The sequence below is a fragment of the Epinephelus lanceolatus genome, chromosome 4 (genome assembly GCF_041903045.1).
Source record: "Epinephelus lanceolatus isolate andai-2023 chromosome 4, ASM4190304v1, whole genome shotgun sequence".
Taxonomy (NCBI): Eukaryota; Metazoa; Chordata; class Actinopteri; order Perciformes; family Serranidae; genus Epinephelus; species Epinephelus lanceolatus.
The window spans coordinates 8,506,404-8,521,696 of NC_135737.1; the positions used below are offsets into that span (position 1 = coordinate 8,506,404).

General features: G+C 40.2%; 1 protein-coding gene and 1 long non-coding RNA gene across 3 annotated transcripts in view; one reads left to right on the top strand and one right to left on the bottom strand.

The window, feature by feature from the left end:
• The window catches only part of LOC117260308 (leucine-rich repeat and fibronectin type III domain-containing protein 1-like protein), a 575,214-nt gene that overhangs the window by 148,170 nt on the left and 411,751 nt on the right, over positions 1–15,293 (bottom strand). The gene's annotated exons all lie outside the window — the stretch shown is intronic.
• LOC144462839 (uncharacterized) lies at positions 3,401–5,525 on the top strand. The gene is made up of 3 exons (XR_013491025.1): positions 3,401–3,470; positions 3,572–3,764; positions 4,635–5,525. It is a non-coding gene; the product is annotated as an uncharacterized LOC144462839 (long non-coding RNA).

Sequence of the window (15,293 nt, forward strand, 5' to 3'; positions counted from 1 at the left end):
CTTTTATCCCTCTGTGACTGATTAAAGGGATCAGCATTGTTATTGACTGCTTTGCAAAATTCCATAAATATGGAATCAGTATAGGATAGGATTTTTGGTAGTTAGCAACAGATACTACGTCACATTAGGATTTTACATAAAGAGCATTTGATTGTCTCATAAAATATGAACGGCCAGTATGTATTGAATTTGTCAGATAAATGTAGTGGAGCAGAAGAATAAAGCAGCATAAAACAGAAAACTTTAAATTTCTACTTGAAATTGGTAATTAAAACTGCTAAATGCTGTTTATTTACCACTGCATGGTTCACTCACTTGTGACACTGGGCTTCAGGAAAGGTTTCAGTGTTTTAATGTGCAGTGGGATGTTTTTGATAGCTGGCATATGTGGAGTACAAACACGGTTGACAAAGACGCAGACATGATGTGGCTTTAAATAACTGATATTAATCTGTATAATGATGCAAGTTGTTAGATCTGAAGACAGAAATGTAAAGATTCTTCACCTCCACAACAAAAAAGGCTGTCAAAAGCATTCTTTGGATGATTTTAATGTTTATCATATGGACAGCAGTCAGCTAACACAGTTACGTTTAAGCAATTAAGAACCTGTTTGCATTGGGTATTAACATGCATTTTGGGTAATTTGAACACAAGTGGACAACACTAAATACAAGTGTAAATGATCACCAAGACATGTTGTGACTGACCACTTAAACCACAATACAGGACATGGTGGTTGTAACTTGCCCATTTACTGCATTAAATACTGCTGACAGTGACATCTCCAGCTGTACCTACATAACTGCTAACATGACATAACGAGTATGCTAGTCAATAGCTAGCAACAGTATGGCTATAATAACTATACACAGGCCCCCCCCAACCCTCTAGTGTAAGTTATGAAATCAAAAGTGGTCAGCGGGCAACAAATCCTCATACAACGATATTATCATATGATACCCATTAGCGCCCCAAGAATAACATAAAGTACATAATGGAAAGTTACGTAATTGGGTGTTCAGTTACGAAGGTTAGGTTTAGGAAAAGAAACATGGTTGGACGTCATTAAGTTTAGGCAAGTAGAGTTACTGTGGTTCGGTTTCGTAAAGGAAACATGATGATGATGTACCTTAAAATGACTCAAAGTTCAATTAAAGTTCACACAGTTCCCAACAGTAGGCGTCTGGGAAATGTCCTGTGTTTTGTGACCCATACATCACTCCAACCTGCCACCCCAACTGGGCCACTTGGGATCGCTTTCCTCTTTAGTCCTTCTTTTCTCATTGGTCATGTGATTGCAGCCTTCCAAAATTCGTAGGTTAGACATGAATTAGTGGCTTATCATTACGTGGGATACATGTGAGTTCTGGTGGATTACTTTGCAGGAAAGCATATAGACAGTGCATGAGAACAGCCTGCAGCTGGAGACCAGAGTGGGATCATGGGAGTTATAATCTTTGTTGAAGACAACAACTCCAATGATCCTACGCTACTTTACTACCATTGCATTTAGATGTACTGTAAGTTTCCGTTATTTGAAAGGTTTATGTGGTATTTTGATGTGAGATAAAGTTTATATTAATGTATGTTTAGTGTGTTTTGCATTGTTTCAACTCAGGTGCATTATGCCAGCAGGTATGTAGCACTATGAAATAATGTAAAAGGTATCAGATGGTATAAATTTAAGTGTTTAGGTATTTTCAATTGACTCTGGGGGTGTTTCAAGGTAAAGTAAGCTCGGGGCTGTTTAGCAAAATTTGGGTTTTTTGAAGAAAGGTCTGTTTAGGTGAATTCAAGATCAGAGTAACAACAACATTTTTCTCCCCCTGGCACTGTGGTTTCCACCTCACTGATCTGTCCCTGCTTCTCTCCTCCTCCGTCTTACTTTCTTAATTTCATTTTCATTTCTCCTTTTCTCTCTCTTTCTTCTACTTCAGCAACTCTTTGCTGTTCTCAGCTTAACATCTCTGTTTTTCAGTGAAGCAGGAAACAGTGTGTGTGTGTGTGTGTGTGTGTGTGTGTGTGTTTGTTTGTTTGTTTGTTTGCCTGGACGGCTGTGTGATCTTTGCTTCGTCTGCCTAAATTTGGAGCGTATGAATGTATTCATGCATGCCTGTGTTTTTAGGGAGCCAGCCTGTTTTTGCTAAAATGCCCGAGGATGTGTGCCTGCATGGACCATCCTTTGTGTGTGTATGTGTGTGTGTGTGTGTGTGTGTGTGTGTGTGTGTGTCTTTGGGGGACAGACTGCTGTGTTTTGCCCAGTGGGCGAGTGGTGCCCAGACTGGCAATAACCCTACAGGTAAACTGTAATGCTTAGTGGACACAGTCACACACACACTCATCACACACACCAACACAGCACATTGAGGTGCATCTCAGTGATAAGCTCAAGACAATAGAGAGTGTATGTGTGTGTGAAAGAGAGAGAGAGAGAGCCGGTAACTGAGACAATTAGTGCTTGCTGGCCAACAGTGTCCGTTTCATTGGTTAGCACAGTATTGAGTCTGGGTCACAGAAATAAACAGTACAATTTTTTTGGCAGAATTATTACAGTGTAGAGCTACAAAACAGGGCAGTAAAGAGGTAGAGAACAAATCCATTCCCATACAGGAGACAGAAAAGATAAAACCAGGAGAGAAATCCAGAGAAAATGTTAAAACGAAACAGACGCTTTATGTTAAAAAACCCAGAGAGGAACTTCATTAACATGGATCCAATGAGTGAGCACAATGCAAATTTGAGGAGCGATCTTATCTGCAACTGGAGATTGGAGAGCATGTTATGATTCATGAGCACAGAAGAAGTTTGTGGAGTGAACGAGGAAAGAAACATTAGTGTAATCAATGTCTGAGCTGCGGAAGGAAACGCTTTCACTACGTTTGCATGAGTGAGCAGGTTGTTAACTTGCTGTTTGTTGTGCTGGGTGCTGCGAGTTTCTGTTCCTCACATGTGAACATAACTGATCCCTGTTCAGAAACACTGGCCTAAAGTGTCAGCCCCTTTTGGCCTTTTACAAACCTGCATTTGGCTTAATAATTTACTCCCATTACAACTATACAAGATACAACTAGTGAGAGAGAGAACATGATATCATTTAAAACCATTAGTATCTCAGAGAGCTATTAAAGGTTACAGCAACAAGCCAAGTCCCCTGTAGTGTGTGTGTGTGTGTGTGTGTGTGTGTGTGTGTGTGTGTGTGTGTTGTACGAGAGAGAGAGTGTGTGTGCATCCTTGTGTTTTGTGATCAGCAGTGTAAATATGAGTGAGAGGGACAGCTGTGTTTGAACAGCCCGGCCCTGAAGCTCAAACACACTCATGCACGCACACACACACACACACACACACACACACACACACACACACACACGCACTGCTGTCACTGTAGCTTTACTTGTGTATCTGTAGTGATCCAACCTGGCATGGTGAGAGGACAAAGCTGGCATTACAAGGTGAAACAGAGGACACAGGTTGGTACATACACACACATACACACACACACATACACTTTATCCTACATATTGAAAAACTTGGCACACACACAGCTTATTATCACTCTTCCTTTTCAAAGCCTTCTTAACCTCGGGTCACTTCAGTTACTTCAAAACGAACCATCAGTCGACTCGTCGCCAATTCGTTAAGACTCCTCCTCATTATCTTTAACAAGGCCTATGTGACCTCGCTGACCTCTTGGAGATCAGTGCACTCTGGGACGATGCACAGGTTACATTTCCCAGGGTGGTCGGCTCACTGATCATCATGAGGTAGGTAAAATTCAATTTGTGAGGGTTAAAATGAGCCAAGGAGTCTGTTTCATCAGATGTCTTTAACACAGATCAGCCCCTCACCAGAATATGTTGGCATTGTACATTTCTGCAAACCACAGATATGTTGCATTTTTACATTGTCATGTAACAGATACGTTGCAACAACGATGTGGTTATCATGTGGTTAGGTTTAGGCAAAAAAATATCATGAAGATATGGTAAGGAAAATATCATGTTTTGGCTTAAAATATATGCTTCTGGTGGCACAATCCTGCAGGAAACAGCAATGTCTCTGTAAAAAAACAACCACTTTTTATGGCACTATCCTGGCAGGAAACTTAGTGAGGGTCCCTAGAAAAAGACCCAGTGTTTAATGTCTAAAAAGTCACTGGAAATGCAGCAATGATCTGCTGTAAAACAATCGGCTTCGTTGTTTTTGGTCTCAAACAGTGGTCTGCAGCTTGGCAAGCATCTTGCCTAGGTGACATGCCATCCACCATCCCCTCCACCTCCCAATGACACAGTCAAATCATATACTATGTCACTTAAGACATGTTGATATGACCCATATAAAACATTCAGATGTTTCCTTGGTTTGCAGAAATGCACATTGCCAACATTTTCTTCTGGTGACTGGGCTGACTAAGGCTTGGTTATAAATCACTGTTATAAATGTAATCTGGCTGGGAGTTAATTTATTTAAATTGCTCTGCAGGTCTGTTGTTCTAAATTCATTCCAGTATCTCTATTCTTCATCTTTATTATTAGCCATTACTTTGCAAATGCATGACAAGTAGAGATGCATATAAATTGGAAGAAAGTTAGTGTGAACGTTAGAGAAGTTAAACTACCTGATATCTGTTTCAGGAGGAGTCCTACGACTGGAGACAAGGCATGGCTCTGTGCCTGTGTCAGGCCCCACGTCCTGTCAAGTTTCCCTCCTGTGTGATTACCTGCACTGCCTGTTGTGTTTCACCTGTGTCTGATTGCCACACCTGTGTTTTGTTATCTTTTCCTCCCCTTGTAAATATAACCTGAGTGTTCCGTTCCTTCAGTGTCAGTCAGTGTATTTGGGCCCACCCCGATACCCGATCTCCCATCCACATTTCCATCACTTGCCTCTCTTCCTTGCGTCTTAGCTCCACCCTTGTAAGACACAGGGGAGGGATGCAAAGATGAGATGTGAGGAGAGAAGAAACAAGGAAATATGTCCCTAGATAAATTAGATGTCTTTTCCTCTGAAGTGTCATGAGGAGGGACGTTCATTTCTAATGACAGTGGCAGCTGATTATAGGTAGATCAGCTATTAGGAGGCTTTATAGGCTTTATTACCAGCTATAGAAACTACTAATGCACTTTGTGTCTGCACACACATAATGTGTGTGTGTATATGTGTGTATATATATATATATATACACACACACACACACACACATATCTATAGAGCAATGGAGCTACAGTTATCAGTAGCAGAGCAACAGTGTCTTCTCTCTGTTAACAAACGCTTGCACATCAAGAACAACAAACTATTTTACTGTGTCCTATTCAGAGTCACAGAATGCCTTTAAATCATTTATTCATATTATTATTCATCTGTATTTTTTGATATTCTGAGTGAGTTCATTATTAAATAACCCAGAATATGACTGTGGTGTCTTTTGAACACTGGAAATAATTTATTAGGCCAAATAAAAAATGTAATTCTGTAAGTCAGCAACCCGACGCTCAGGAATGACCAGCCTCAGGTGTAACTGAGTGGAAATGAGGATAACTGATGTTAAAGCGTTTCTTGCTGACAGACAGACTCAGTCTGCATTTAACTGTATCAATGATAAAAGCTGATGAGGGAAATAACAGATCGTGAAGAGAAAAATCTTTCTAATAAATGAAGAAAGTAGTTTGTGGTCCTTTTCTTGTTCAGATTTTTTATTAGATGGTAAATCAGAAAACAAAACATAAAACTTGGGATTGATACACTGAGTTAAATCTTATCTGTCTTCACTCCGCATGAAACTGTGTCAGTCGGTTAAAGACTTTCACGAAGGCTGCAAATGTGGATCCTCACTTCCCTATCCACTGAAGATCAGCCTACTCTTTCAACTCCTCGACTCTCTCTGAGCGCATTTAATGAATTGAGACGTCCTTCAAGATGGCGGGTGTCAATTGATTTCCGGGTCGGCTGAGAATAGAGGATAGAGGAGTTGAGAGGGAATATTGGGACGAACCCTTTGTCTCTTGTAGCCAGCGTTCCAGCAATATTTTCCTCGTGTTAGCCTTTTTGTGCCTGATAGTACTGGGCTGTTTTAGCCCTTGCCTTTGCCTTGCCCTTCTTTTGGATTTGTCTGTCTCGCTGACTGACCTGCTTGTATACTGGACCTGTTTTGGTGATTAAAGACTTTGATTACCACTTACCTTATCTGCCTCTAAGTTGTGCAGTCGTCTATTCCCTGCAAGCTTGGTAACGTGATAAAGAACCAGCCCAGGCTTGAGATGTTGTACTCTTGCTAAATTAATTAAAGAAAATCTGTTTTTGAAAAGAACATTCTACAGTCTTGGTCCTTTTAAAACAGATATTACCTGCTTTTTGGACTCAGTGCCAGGACAAAGAAGATGTGTGTGTGTGTGTATAACACACTGATTGAAGGTAACATCTAATGCCAGCCTTAGTGTTTGTTCATGTTCAGTTTTTCATCAGGGTTTTCTGACCAAAATCGTCAACATCCTCCCAGCTACAAAACTGTTTATATAAGTTGGACAGTGAGCTATCATCCTGTCTAATACACTTTTGTCTTCAACAGATTTGTTTGTTTCTTTCTTAGTTCAATTATCCTCATATAACCTCATAAGAAATAATTTTTGCAATAAGTGCAGACAGTTCTTAAATGAATGTTTCATTTATTTCTTTACTGTCAAATAACGCAGCAATTTCCCAACAAAACATTACTTGTAGGTAGCCTCACTGCCACTGATGCACTTAAACAAGTGTTAACAAGGTGTGATGTGTGCAGTCATTACTGCTAATAAGTGAATGCATCAACACTGCTGCTATTGTCCATTACCTCATTCAATATTTATATTTTCAGAAAGTGGCTGCTGTATGTGCTCATTTACCCAAGACTGTCAACACAGCAGCTCAGTAAACTCTTTAGGCACTTAAGATGACCTGTCAATCAAACCATTTTTTTTTTTTCAACTAAACTTTTCTTGCATATAAATGAAGGTGACACTTTTGTCTGTATGACAGCAGGACCACGGTTTTAAGAAAACATTTTCAAGAGCAGGATAAAACACATGGACAGTATTTCCTTCAAACAGGGAGAGCAGAAAACGGACCAGCAGAAGGAAAATGACTGATGGGACAAAGAGAAAAATCAAAGTGATAGGAGAGAAAAATCAGTATTTTGTCTAATAGCAGAGCCGAACTCCCTTGTGACTGTGTTGATTACAGCCTACTGAAAAGACTCATTAAACCTGAGTGCGGTGCTGCTTCACAATGTGTGTGCTTTGTTAGATGTGTTGTCGACTGCTATCATAAAGGTCTGATTGAGTTTTACAAAGGCATGTAATCATATACTGCAGGGGCTTGAATCAAAGCACACCTGGAATAAATGGAACGCTTACACACACATGCATACATCCTCTAAACTCTATTATTGTCCATTCATCATCATCCCGGCCCATTGTGGTTAGAGCAGAGTGGTAATTGCTATGTGCAGTTGGGAGTCTTAATGACGAATGCGTGCCTACACCTTCGCTAAAACACTTAGTGGAGATACATTGTGTGTGTGTGTCTCTCTGTGTGTGTATGATTAAGTCCTTATGAGTTTCAGTTTCTATGCACCACATATCTGGTACAAACTAACAGAAAACTACAGCTCTTAGGCCTTTAAATCAAGACTGAATACTTTTCTGTTTGTTGCTGCCTTTTATCATATAAAATATTAATGCATTTCATAAACTGCACTGTAACGTTAATTTTTGTTTTTTTTATTCCTGTCTTATTCTATCTTAGCTTCTTTTTTATTGTTTAGTTCCTAAGTGACTGTTTTGAATGTGTATTTAAATGTCCTTTAATAATGTGTGTCTATTGCACTTGTCTCAATGTTTTTGTTGTGTTATGTAGAGCACTTTAAATTGTTGCTGTATTCTGCCATATAAATAAACTATAAATAAACACTTCCCTTAATAAGTGTTGCTTTCTCTGCTTATTAGGGATGTCCCGATCCGAATCGGCCGCCGATATTAGCAAAAAACGTGCATTGGCATTGGATCGGACTGCATGGAAAAATGCCGATCCAAGAACTGATCCAGGTTTTCCGGCCAGCCCAGCGCTCCGCAATTCAAGCAGTCTATTCCAGTGATCCGCTCCAGCACTTAGTATCAATCCACCAGGCCAGCATGCAGACACACAGGAAACAGCAGCACCAGGCTGGCACTGACACTACTAAAATAACTGAAAAGGAAAAGGCTGTACTGTTCGTTAAATGTCAACAATGTCTTGTGGTGTTAATCTACTTTTTTATTTATTAGGGGGCCAAAGCACAAGTGTGTGGAGTCTTGCTGCTATTTTAATTTCAATGTTAGACATTTTAAAGATTTCTTGTGTTGATTTATTTTCTATTTATTAAGGGGCCAAAGCAGCCAAAGCAAACCAGCTATTTTTTTTATTTAATGTTAATGTTCAAGTTTAAACTATGTTTATTTAACCCTGTTAATAATAAACAGGTCAGTGTCTCATACCAACTGTTGTGGATCATTCTAACTAACCCGATTAAGGTGTTCTTGTTAGAGTAATATCGCTTGATCAAACCTTTTCTAACATGACTGACATGACATGACTACGCGCTTGGATCGGATCAGTATCGGCCAAAACTCAAGGCTGTAATATCGGTATCGGATCGGAAGTGAAAAAGCTGGATCGGGACATCCCTACTGCTTATAGCTATTTTTTTTTTTAAAAGTGTCTGCAGTGCACAGGATTTTATGTGCCCATTGTATGTGCATAAAGATGACAGGCCTTTATAGCCAATATGCATGAACACATTTTTAAACCTGGACCCTATTTTCCCATGTTTCTGTGTCTAGGTGACTAATGGGGACAGCAATTTTTTAAAACTGGTATGGAACTGAGCAAAACTGGTAGCTGGCGGCAGTGAAACCAGCTGCAATGTAAACCCTGCGGGCTATTGAGCATTGTTATTGCAAGGGCGGAGAGAGCACACCTCTCCAAGGGCGGAGAGAGCACACCTCTCCGCCCTTCCACGCACGTGTGTGGAAAGCCAGAAGGCAGAGAGAGCACATCTGTCTGCCCTTCCACTTGCAAATGAGAAAAGCCTGAGGCAGGGGCAGTGCCTGGCCGAGGCAATCTGCACAATTTTTGCAGTTTCCGTCCCAGGCTTTGACCCGGAAGTCAAATAGCATTAAATGTGTAACAGAAGATGGAAGCAAGTAACAACATGGCAAAATCTGCATCTAAAGCCGTGCATTTTTAGACGGACAAGGAGACACAGTTCATGCTGTGTCAGCTGAAAGAGTTAAATATTTTAAATAAATGGATGGGAGGAAAACATGGCATGGCGGTTGATTGCTCTGTGACATAATAGGTTAACAAGGAAAAGGTCCAATACTAGCAAGCTGAAAGGGGGCATGTCGCCACCTATCGTAGAGGAGTCAGACATACTTTGATCAATAAATCGATTCTCCTCTCATGCCTGCATACTGGGACAAGGACAGTAGTCTAATCAAATAGCTCCAGCAAGCTATAACTGTCGCACCATGTAACTGTGCATGTAAACATACTGAGTGTTGTGGAGGCAATACATTTGACACAAAAAATAGCAACTTATCAAGCAAACACCAGCCCCAAAAACACAAAATTCATCAGTTTGTGAAACAGTTAGTCATTAGACGTTTACTCCTGTTCCTACATTATCAATGCATTGAATAATCACAATGGGAGGGTGTTTCCCCTCACTTGATTCCAAAACCTTGTTTGTGTGCATGGAGCAGACAAGGCGTATGGTTGTTAAGCGCAGTGAGGTCTTCACTGCATGCTGATGGATACTCAGCTTTACTGCATGGCAGGAATCAAGAGAGAGGCTGTTGAACTGAATGTGCATTTAAGTGCACCATCATTCCTAAAGTCAAGTCATCTGGGCTTGTGCTCATTGCTCGTGCTGGCGGGAGGTGAAGTCCAGCAGCCCACGCTGCATGGACCACTCGCATCACTGATGCCAAAGCCATTCAAAACACACACTATAATTGGGTGTACAACACAATGCGGCATAGAAGCATGCACATGTCCAAATCAATCATGTTACACACACTACTGACAGAGATGTGTAGATAAAATCAGCGGAGCAGATAATTACCATCCAGATGACGACATTTAGATTTAAATTAGATTTGATCTATTTTTACAATGTTCTTTGCAGCACTGCTTCACAAATATTTTTATAGGCAACAAGGTAGGAAAAAAAACGGTTCTGTTTCCTTCTGCCACATGCAGGACACTGTTCAGCACAGTTTACAGGCAGGAGCTTTGAATCTACTTCCATTTATAGAAAGTGGCGAGAACAAGAGAAAAATCCCAAGAGACACAGATAATGCTCCCTTGCAGTAATAAAAAATGGCATAACATATTCATAATCAGATTTTCACCAGTTTCTTTGTCTTCAAAATAAATCGTTGTCTCTGTCTTGTTCATTTGAATTATTCAGATTGGTTGCTCTCCTCTGGTTCACACAACATCATAACTGAAGTACACAGCAAGTAAAATCTGCACAGAATGGACTGAACAACAAAACACAAGCACCAGTAAAACATGGGAACTGATACTGTGAACAAAAAGGCAAACTATACAATGAAAACCACAATTAAATAATTCGTAGGTGTCTGCTTGTGTGTGGGACTCTGAATGCAGTGTGATAATTACAAAGAGCAGTACACTCGTACACACACTCACCATTTGACACACAGGGCTTTTTGTATGTTTGTTAGCTTTGTTTAAAGCCATTGTTCCTCTGCTAGTCTAATTAGACTGGAGGCTTTGGAAACGTAAAGCAGGCCACTGAGGAGAACTGGGTGGCCAGCAGGCAGGGTGAACAAGAGGGCAGTACAGGATGAGGTGTCCTTATTGTCCTTGGTATTTGGTATAAAGTATAAACAAAAAATAACATTAAAAAAATTATGTCTACACTGAATTTAAATGCAACACCTTACTTTTTGCTCCAAGCTCACAGGCAACAGCTCTGGTGGACATTCCTGCAGTCAGTATGCTAATGGAACGGTTCTTAAAAACTTGGGACAGCTGTGGCATTGTGGCGTGTAATCAAACTGCACATTTTAGAGCAGCTTTTTACTGTGACCATCCCAAGGCACGCCGATGTATTAATGATACTTTTTAATCAGCATCTTGATATGCCACCCCTGTTAAGGCAATAGATTTTCTTGAAGACTAACTAACGTGTATTGTAAGACATTTTTTGTTAATGAATCCTATGAAAAGACTATAAAATTATGTGTAAGTCTGTCACTTATAATTCATTAGTCTCAACCTTGCCTCTGCCAACCAGCCCACTGGTTTCAACTCAAATTCCCCCTATTGTTCTGCATCACCTCCTCATGACTGAATGTTGAGTTTAAAGGGAAGAGCATCGGTCTCTTGTGTTTTCTACTGAGCTGCTTTTAAGGGAAAATAACCTCATCACCTGTTTTGTTACCTTCTGCTCACCATCATTGCCATGAGACCTTGAAAACAAAATCAAAGTGATAAAAGAGATGAGTAAACTACCCTGCTCCAACATGACTCTAGCCTTAATGGTGCAGAGCTTTGACAAAGAGCCTGTAACGTGTCTGTGTTTACATTGCAGCAGACATCAGCACCTTTTTAATAAAGCGGCCCAGTGTGGCCATACCTTTGATGAATAGCCTCGTCCATACCTTTATTAAAAGTCCCGGTGTGTGCCTGTCTTTGATTAACAGCTTCATATTTGTAGATTTCCGTTGGTTAAAAGGCCCAGTGTGTCCATACATTTAATAAGTTGTCCAGTGTCTGTCTTCAGCTTTGTTAAATGATCTGTTGTGGGCTGTCTTGGCTCACCATTGCTGTTGAGTTTTTCAAATGTATTTTTGTGGTGCTTTGAGCACCACAAACTGATCTAGTCCCATTTTACTGAAGGCAAGGCAGACATCTCTGCAGCTAATATCTCCAACACGTGGCAACTCACACCAAAAGAATCTAGATTACCAAATAGCCCCACAGGTAAGAGGAAACATATATATTTTTGATTTAGGGGTGAGCTGTCCCTTTAAGCCTTTTTAAGGATATGGTTAGAACATTAGATGAGCTTGAGCCCAAGTGTTTAAATGAGAAAAAGTCACTTATCAGGACCCAACGTTTACGTTTGTATGTTGCCTAACTACTTTCTTAAAATGTTGAGGTCCCAACATAACTGCTGCCTGGATGGAACCTCTCTTTAAGGTAATGAAACCCTCTATTCTGTACCATGGTTGGTTGGTGGTTGGGGTTGATGGCGGGCATACAAAGTGCAGAATTTGACACTAGAATCTTGCGTTTGCATCCAGACTTTTGTCTTTGGTTTAGTCAACAAAAGCATTTTGGTTGAGGTTAAGGAAAGATCATGATTTTGATTAAATGTTAATGAAAAAGGTAATTAAAAATGTAATGCTGTAGTCATTTCAAATGTATGAAATACTTTGTCAGTAAACATTTTGCTTATTCGTTCAACATCAACATTTTTGCAACTTGCCATATTAAACATTAATTTGTGTCACTTCCTCATTATGTTACAAGAAAATGCAACACATTCTCACTCTGACCTCATCACATATTGATGTTTGGTCATGGACTTTGCGCTCATATGACGTGCAAGGTACCCCAAGTGTGTTTGTTGTTGACATTCTGGGATGCCATATTTAAGTCAACCTGTTACATGCACTGTGTATTTTCAAAATACACTTGCATTTTCACAGGAAAGGCACAGTTTGCATACAGTCTCTTTCCACCCTGCCAGTTGTCATCTTTTTGTTCCTTCAACAACAAACGCACGTGGTTACGTTTAGCCAACACACTCATGTAGTTTAGGTTTAGGCAATAAAAGCATGTGGCTGGGCTTTAAAAAAATAAAACTTCAGGCCTTCAGGGTGAAAGGCAGTGGTTGTGGGAACCATCCACCACCCCTCCCATGCACCCCACTTAGACTTTTCGCTCCCTTAACTTACATTGTTGTCTAGCTGCGTTTTCCCCCCGACGCCTCCAGGCGCTGTTAAACAATAACAGCAATCGGACACACATCATGCCGAAGTGAAAGGATGGCTTTTTTCGTCAGTGTCTGATACCAGAAGTCACTGCCAAAGCACTGTTAGTTGACGACTTTGGAATCCGACCTGGTTGAGAAATAAGATCTGCGTGTATTATGTTTCCCTCAGATTGTATTGGTTGTTTCAAATTAGTTGTATATAAACATCATTTGAAGGAAAAAGGGGTGCAGGAGCTGACTCACCAATAAACAATGAAAAATATAAGTTTTTTTCAGAACACCCACAACTGTCACTGTAAATTAGTAATGTCCATTTTGTTTGTATGACACATCTTTAAACTGTGCATTGTTAGCTTTACATAGGAGTTATTGCACGGCCAGTTAGACAGGATCCTCCACATAAACCTACAGTGAAAAAAACAAACAAAGAAACAAACAAACAAACAAAACATGCAATACATGTATTTCCTCTCTAGTGAAAAACAGAAAGTATTGTAGGGAGACCTCATGTGTTTATGTTTGTGTTTTGTTTTAACTATGATTTCATGTAAGACTCTAGGAGCTGTTTACACTGGTTTATTTATTTATTTTTTTCTTTCCCAGGGACATTAAGTACTTAAGTGGCCTACTGTAATGTTTTATGACTCCTTAATCAAATCCATTGAGTCCAAATCAAATCTATTCAATCACCAAGGGGAGATGGATGAATAGGAGGAGGGAGAAAAACAATATCTGAAAGGCAGTAAAAACAAATAGGCTCAAGAACTAAGTATCAAAGAATTAAAAAGTCACATTGACTTTATTTAAATACACTGCATTTAAACTCATGTTAGTATATGTATGGTATATGTGCATGCATGTCCTTCATCTGAAGGCTTCAAAAGATTGTAGAAAAAAAATACTAACATTGTGAGCACTTCATGTTTAATGCATAAAGACATAAAGAGGATAGGAGCTGTGCATGTGTCTTCTTCAAAGGCAAAGTATTTATAGGGGAGTTTGATACATGTGGAAATATAATGAGCTGTTTATCATATTTGGTGGGTCAGTGGCAGCATAGACAGTATAAAACAATGGGCACTGCCACCGTGCCATCATCCACTGGATTGTAGACTCCTGATCAGAAGCCTTGGGTTTGGCATTTTGGTTGCTGCCATCTTGGATTTTTAGAGCCAGAAGTGACCATATTTTGACATGAGGGGGAGATAACCCCAACACTAGCTGCCAGCTTGGTTAGCATGATGCATTTACAGCTACAGTTGACTGTGCTAATTAGTATGCTGATGCTATTTTTTGAGAACAAAAACGGACTTAAAACCATTAAAACAAAATGTACTTCATGGAAAAATGAATATCTGACTCCTTATGCTGTGTTTACACTATGAGTGACACAGCAACAGCATTATGCAGTGAAAGGCTGCTATTTGCCAAAGTTTATTCAACTGAAGACTTGGAGTCTATATTAATATTCATTAAAAAAATAAATAAATAAAAAATAAAAGAAGCTTTTGATCGAGCCCTATTTTTACCTCACATTTCACCACCCCTAGCGTGCACTGCAATGTACATGTTTTACTTAGCTAACCATGCTAAATAAAACAGTAGGCCTACCGGGTCCATGTCATTGGTCCGACAGCCCATTGGTCTGACATTCCATTAGTCCGACGTCCCATTGTTCCGATATGTGATTATACTAGGCTATACTGTATTTGTGTACCATAGAGGATCAGCAACGCAACAAAAGTAGGCTACTGGTCGAGATACAAGTGTCATAGAGAGGAGAGAATGAAACACCATAACCTCCTGTTATTAACTCTGGGGTCCGGGTTGTGTGGGGAGCTCTCCGTGGTGCTGAACGGCTCCCGGCGGGCGTATTTCTACCTTTATGGTGCACCGCGACCGGCTCTGGGTCAGCTGGGAAAGGCTTGAGGTGAAGCAGGCTCACGGCTTATGTGTTTGCCATTTTCTTTTTCATTTTAACCCACACCATGATCTTTTCCTGACCCTAACCAAGTGGTTTTTGTGCCTAAACCTAACCAGACCTTAATCACAGGGCATCATGATGATTTCGGACTTCGGAACAATGAGTTTAATATGGTCGGAACAATGGGATGTTGGACCAATGGGCAGACCCCGGCCTACCACAGCTAGAGACAAAATCATGATTAGTTGATGCTTCACCGCATCACTACAGCGCTGGAAAAAGTAGAGGCCAGCTCAAATTTGATTTGTAGTACCTGTTGGC